The following is a 7674-nucleotide window of genomic DNA, read 5'->3' as shown; positions in this document are numbered from 1 at the left end:
CACTAAAAATAAACAAACATCAACAATTGAGAAAGTATAATCACATATTATATTATATAAATATTATGACAGGTCAGGACATAATCTGTAGCTAGATCTACAGTCTCTAATATTATGACAGGTCAGGACATAATCTATAGCTAGATCTATAGTCTCTAATATTATGACAGGTCAGGACATAATCTGTAGCTAGATCTATAGTCTAATATTATGACAGGTCAGGACATAATCTGTAGCTAGATCTATAGTCTAATATTATGAGAGGTCAGGACATAATCTGTAGTTAGATCTATAGTATAATATTATGACAGGTCAGGACATAATCTGTAGCTAGATCTATAGTCTAATATTATGACAGGTCAGGACATAATCTGTAGCTAGATCTATAGTCTCTAATATTATGACAGGTCAGGACATAATCTGTAGCTAGATCTATAGTCTCTAATATTATGACAGGTCAGGACATAATCTGTAGCTAGATCTATAGTCTCTAATATTATGACAGGTCAGGACATAATCTGTAGCTAGATCTATAGTCTCTAATATTATGACAGGTCAGGACATAATCTGTAGCTAGATCTATAGTCTAATATTATGACAGGTCAGGTCATAATCTGTAGCTAGATCTATAGTCTAATATTATGACAGGCCAGGACATAATCTGTAGCTAGATCTATAGTCTAATATTATGACAGGTCAGGACATAATCTGTAGCTAGATCTATAGTCTAATATTATGAGAGGTCAGGACATAATCTGTAGTTAGATCTATAGTATAATATTATGACAGGTCAGGACATAATCTGTAGCTAGATCTATAGACAGGTCAGGACATAATCTAATAGATTATGACAGGTCAGGACATAATCTGTAGCTAGATCTATAGTCTCTAATATTATGACAGGTCAGGACATAATCTGTAGCTAGATCTATAGACAGGTCAGGACATAATATGATCTATAGAATATTATGACAGGTCAGGACATAATCTGTAGCTAGATCTATCTGTAGCTAGATCTGGGTCTCTAATATTATGACAGGTCTAATAGTCTATAGTCTAATATTATGACAGGTCAGGACATAATCTGTAGCTAGATCTATAGTCTCTAATATTATGACAGGTCAGGACATAATCTGTAGCTAGATCTATAGTCTAATATTATGACAGGTCAGGACATAATCTGTAGCTAGATCTATAGTCTCTAATATTATGACAGGTCAGGACATAATCTGTAGCTAGATCTATAGTCTCTAATATTATGACAGGTCAGGACATAATCTGTAGCTAGATCTATAGTCTCTAATATTATGACAGGTCAGGACATAATCTGTAGCTAGATCTATAGTCTCAGGACATAATATTCTATAGACAGGTCAGGACATAATCTGTAGCTAGAATCTAGGACATAATCTGTCTAGATCTATATATTATGACAGGTCAGGACATAATCTGTAGCTAGATCTATAGTCTCTAATATTATGACAGGTCAGGACATAATCTGTAGCTAGATCTATAGTCTAATATTATGACAGGTCAGGACATAATCTGTAGCTAGATCTATAGTCTAATATTATGACAGGTCAGGACATAATCTGTAGCTAGATCTATAGTCTAATATTATGACAGGTCAGGACATAATCTGTAGCTAGATCTATAGTCTAATATTATGACAGGTCAGGACATAATCTGTAGCTAGATCTATAGTCTAATATTATGACAGGCCAGGACATAATTAGTGTATTTTGGTTACATATTTCTATTAGTTAGAATTATGTTATTTGTGATTGAATGGTTGAATTTAGCTGGTGCTGTTGAGCTAGTTGCTCCAAAGGGAAAGCCTTGTGTTTATAATGTTCTGGATCACAGGGTGACTCTCTGGGCTGTGGGGTTTTGAATTAGAAAGCCTTGTGGTTATAATGTTCTGGATCACAGGGTGAGAGGTGAGTCCAGAACTTGGTGGCTCTTTTCTCAATTTGGAGCGCTATAGGATTGCCTAGGAAGCCGATACGGGCCGTTAGATGTGTTTATCGTCTCGGATTGATGTGCATTCCACTCGTACCCTTGTCTGAACGCGGTGTGCAACGTCCTAAATTGTCCCAAAAAATCAGAAAATGGTGAAGACAGTAGACATATTCCCCCCCCATTAAAGCCTTTGCAGCCTATATGGAGGATGCTCCACGTACGAGCCGGTCCAGGGGGTAGTGGGGACACACGTGTATTACCGAGAATCATGCATGTAGATCTAGCTCCCATTATCGGTTGCCTAGGCTACGCTAGGGGGAATTTCCTTATTGGCTAGGTTTGGGGCATTTCTGTGCCCCAAACATGAACATTTTATCAGACACTCGTATGCAGAGCAATTTATAGGAGCAATTAGGGTAAAGTCCAGGGAATATCGGCAGATTCTTCCCCTAGTCAGCTCGCCGATTTTAACCAGCAACCTTTCGGTTACTGGCACAACCTCTTAACCCCTAGGCTACCTGCCACCCTAATAACACAGACCTCTTACCCCCTAGGCTACCGGCCACCCTAATAACACAGACCTCTTAACCCCTAGACTACCTGCCACCCTAATAACACAGACCTCTTAACCCCTAGGCTACCGGCCACCCTAATAACACAGACCTCTTAACTCCTAGGCTACCGCCACCCTAATAACACAGACCTCTTAACTCCTAGGCTACCGCCACCCTAATAACACAGACCTCTTAACCCCTAGGCTACCTGCCACCCTAATAACACAGACCTCTTAACCCCTAGGCTACCGGCCACCCTAATAACACAGACCTCTTAACTCCTAGGCTACCGGCCACCCTAATAACACAGACCTCTTAACTCCTAGGCTACCGGCCACCCTAATAACACAGACCTCTTAACTCCTAGGCTACCGGCCACCCTAATAACACAGACCTCTTAACTCCTAGGCTACCGGCCACCCTAATAACACAGACCTCTTAACTCCTAGGCTACCGGCCACCCTAATAACACAGACCTCTTAACCCCTAGACTACCTGCCACCCTAATAACACAGACCTCTTAACCCCTAGGCTACTGGCCACCCTAATAACACAGACCTCTTAACCCCTAGGCTACCGGCCACCCTAATAACACAGACCTCTTAACCCCTAGGCTACCTGCCACCCTAATAACACAGACCTCTTAACCCCTAGGCTACCTGCCACCCTAATAACACAGACCTCTTAACCCCTAGGCTACCGGCCACCCTAATAACACAGACCTCTTAACCCCTAGGCTACCGGCCACCCTAATAACACAGACCTCTTAACCCCTAGGCTACCTGCCACCCTAATAACACAGACCTCTTAACCCCTAGGCTACCGGTCACCCTAATAACACAGACCTCTTAACCCCTAGGCTACCTGCCACCCTAATAACACAGACCTCTTAACCCCTAGGCTACCTGCCACCCTAATAACACAGACCTCTTAACTCCTAGGCTACCGGCCACCCTAATAACACAGACCTCTTAACCCCTAGGCTACCTGCCACCCTAATAACACAGACCTCTTAACCCCTAGGCTACCTGCCACCCTAATAACCTAATAACACAGACCTCTTAACCCCTAGGCTACCTGCCACCCTAATAACACAGACCTCTTAACCCCCTCTAGGCTACCGGTCACCCTAATAACACAGACCTCTTAACCCCTAGACTACCTGCCACCCTAATAACACAGACCTCTTAACCCCTAGGCTACCGGCCACCCTAATAACACAGACCTCTTAACCCCTAGGCTACCGGCCACCCTAATAACACAGACCTCTTAACCCCTAGGCTACCTGCCACCCTAATAACACAGACCTCTTAACCCCTAGGCTACCGGTCACCCTAATAACACAGACCTCTTAACCCCTAGGCTACCAGCCACCCTAATAACACAGACCTCTTAACCCCTAGGCTACCTGCCACCCTAATAACACAGACCTCTTAACCCCTAGACTACCTGCCACCCTAATAACACAGACCTCTTAACCCCTAGGCTACCGGTCACCCTAATAACACAGACCTCTTAACCCCTAGGCTACCGGCCACCCTAATAACACAGACCTCTTAACCCCTAGGCTACCGGCCACCCTAATAACACAGACCTCTTAACCCCTAGGCTACCTGCCACCCTAATAACACAGACCTCTTAACAGACCTCCCCCTAGGCTACCGGTCACCCTAATAACACAGACCTCTTAACCCCTAGGCTACCTGCCACCCTAATAACACAGACCTCTTAACCCCTAGGCTACCTGCCACCCTAATAACACAGACCTCTTAACCCCTAGGCTACCGGCCACCCTAATAACACAGACCTCTTAACCCCTAGGCTACCGGCCACCCTAATAACACAGACCTCTTAACCCCTAGGCTACCGGTCACCCTAATAACACAGACCTCTTAACCCCTAGACTACCTGCCACCCTAATAACACAGACCTCTTAACCCCTAGGCTACCGGCCACCCTAATAACACAGACCTCTTAACCCCTAGGCTACCTGCCACCCTAATAACACAGACCTCTTAACCCCTAGGCTACCGGTCACCCTAATAACACAGACCTCTTAACCCCTAGGCTACCAGCCACCCTAATAACACAGACCTCTTAACCCCTAGGCTACCGGTCACCCTAATAACACAGACCTCTTAACCCCTAGGCTACCTGCCACCCTAATAACACAGACCTCTTAACCCCTAGGCTACCGGCCACCCTAATAACACAGACCTCTTAACCCCTAGGCTACCTGCCACCCTAATAACACAGACCTCTTAACCCCTAGGCTACCGGTCACCCTAATAACACAGACCTCTTAACCCCTAGGCTACCAGCCACCCTAATAACACAGACCTCTTAACCCCTAGGCTACCTGCCACCCTAATAACACAGACCTCTTAACCCCTAGGCTACCTGCCACCCTAATAACACAGACCTCTTAACCCCTAGGCTACCGGTCACCCTAATAACACAAACCTCTTAACCCCTAGGCTACCTGCCACCCTAATAACACAGACCTCTTAACCCCTAGGCTACCGGCCACCCTAATAACACAGACCTCTTAACCCCTAGGCTACCTGCCACCCTAATAACACAGACCTCTTAACCCCTAGGCTACCGGTCACCCTAATAACACAAACCTCTTAACCCCTAGGCTACCTGCCACCCTAATAACACAGACCTCTTAACCCCTAGACTACCTGCCACCCTAATAACACAGACCTCTTAACCCCTAGGCTACCGGCCACCCTAATAACACAGACCTCTTAACCCCTAGGCTAACGGCCACCCTAATAACACAGACCTTCTACACCACTTTTACACCACTCACACCTGTATGGAATCAAAGGCTTTTGAAAGTCTATAAAACAGGCAAATATCTTTAGTGAGTTTGGCGGACATGTTTTTTGACCAAGGTTTGGAGAGAAAAGGAAGGAAAGGGGGAGACCCAGTCAGTTGACAGGCCGTCTGTAAGAATAGAGGGAGAAAGATACCCAGTCAGTTGTACAACTGAATGCATTCAACCACCATGTGTCTTCCGTATTTAACCCAATCAGAGAGGTGCGAGGGGGTGCCTTCGGTTCATACCCCCAAGACATATGGTAATGATGAGAGGTTAGCATGTCTTAGGGGTATGATATAAAATGCTAACCCCATGTGTTATTGTAATGATGAGAGGTTAGCATGTCTTAGGGGTATGATATAAAATGCTAATCTCCTGTGTTATTCTAATGATGAGAGATTAGCATGTCTTAGGGGTATGATATAAAATGCTAACCTCCTGTGTTATTGTAATGGTGAGAGGTTAGCATGTCTTAGGGGTATGATATAAAATGCTAACCTCCTGTGTTATGTAATGGTGAGAGGTTAGCATGTCTTAGGGGTATGATATAAAATGCTAACCTCCTGTGTTATTGTAATGGTGAGAGGTTAGCATGTCTTAGGGGTATGATATAAAATGCTAACCTCCTGTGTTATTGTAATGGTGAGAGGTTAGCATGTCTTAGGGGTATGATATAAAATGCTAACCTCCTGTGTTATTGTAATGGTGAGAGGTTAGCATGTCTTAGGGGTATGATATAAAATGCTAACCTCCTGTGTTATTGTAATGGTGAGAGGTTAGCATGTCTTAGGGGTATGATATAAAATGCTAACATCCTGTGTTATTGTAATGATGAGAGGTTAGCATGTCTTAGGGGTATGATATAAAATGCTAACCTCCTGTGTTATTGTAATGGTGAGAGGTTAGCATGTCTTAGGGGTATGATATAAAATGCTAACATCCTGTGTTATTGTAATGATGAGAGGTTAGCATGTCTTAGGGGTATGATATAAAATGCTAACCTCCTGTGTTATTGTAATGATGAGAGGTTAGCATGTTTTAGGGGTATGATACAAAATGCTAACCTACTGTGTTATTGTAATGGTGAGAGGTTAGCATGTCTTAGGGGTATGATATAAAATGCTAACCTCCTGTGTTATTGGTAATGATGAGAGGTTAGCATGTCTTAGGGGTATGATATAAAATGCTAACCTCCTGTGTTATTGGTAATGATGAGAGGTTAGCATGTCTTAGGGGTATGATATAAAATGCTAACCTCCCGTGTTATTGTAATGGTGAGAGGTTAGCATGTGTTAGGGGAATGATCTTTGACCTTCTGTAACTTTCTCACTCATCATTATTCACAATTCATTCAGGATTATCCGTAATCATGGAAGCATTCACATTAACGTCGAAGTGTTTATAAATATAGTATATTCTTATTTATAATAAAATGGACTCCAAAATGACAGAGGGAGAGAGAGAGACAGAGATAGAATGAGTAAGAGAGCAAGGGAGCGAGAGAGGGAGACATGTTTTACCTCTTGTTGTGTAACCTGGGTAAATGAGATGAGGAAAACATGTATTTTATTGAGTGTATTATATGTCTTTTAGGTTTAAAGCGTTATATTAATCAATGGTTTCACTGCATTGCAGCCAGTCTATGTGACTTGCTCTATCAAAACAGATTCAGAGTTTTTCTGGAAAGAGGAGAATGTCAGCTTTCTAATGATTCCAACACTATCTCTCTACTCCAAATATCAAGCGAGTTACGTGCCATTACACTCAGTGTCACCAAACCAGTTTGCAGTTACTTTCTAAGACATTTATTCAAATAATGAATAACAACTATTTACTCCCAGCACAACGTGACTATTTAAAACTCTAGCTATTTCTCTCACACAGGAATCCATCGATACAAAGCTAATCTAGCTGGCTAAGGTGAAGGCCAGCTGCTAGTGATAGTAGCTACGAGAGATATTAGACAGAATTGAAGAGCGAGAGACAGTAGCCTGAGGTAAACTTTTTGTTTCTACACGGATATGACTATTATATGACTATTGCATTTTCCTATTGAAAATATATAGCTGGCTAGGTTGTGATTCCTTCATGACTTGGGAATAGGAGAGGGTTTTGGCAGTGCAGATACAAGCTGGCCTTTTTGCGAAAGCAGGTAAACGTTAGCTGACGTGTTGGAAGCTAGCATCAACCGATGCGAAAGCAGGTAAACGTTAGCTGATTTGTTGAATAACAACTATTTACTCCCAGAAGCTAGCATCAACAGGAATCCATCGATGTGTTGGAAGCTAGCATCAACTATTGCAGGTAAACGTTAGCTGACGTGTTGGA

Source organism: Oncorhynchus tshawytscha, unplaced genomic scaffold (genome assembly GCF_018296145.1).
Source record: "Oncorhynchus tshawytscha isolate Ot180627B unplaced genomic scaffold, Otsh_v2.0 Un_contig_4363_pilon_pilon, whole genome shotgun sequence".
NCBI classification, from domain to species: domain Eukaryota; kingdom Metazoa; phylum Chordata; class Actinopteri; order Salmoniformes; family Salmonidae; genus Oncorhynchus; species Oncorhynchus tshawytscha.
Note: the sequence above shows the minus strand (reverse complement) of the source record.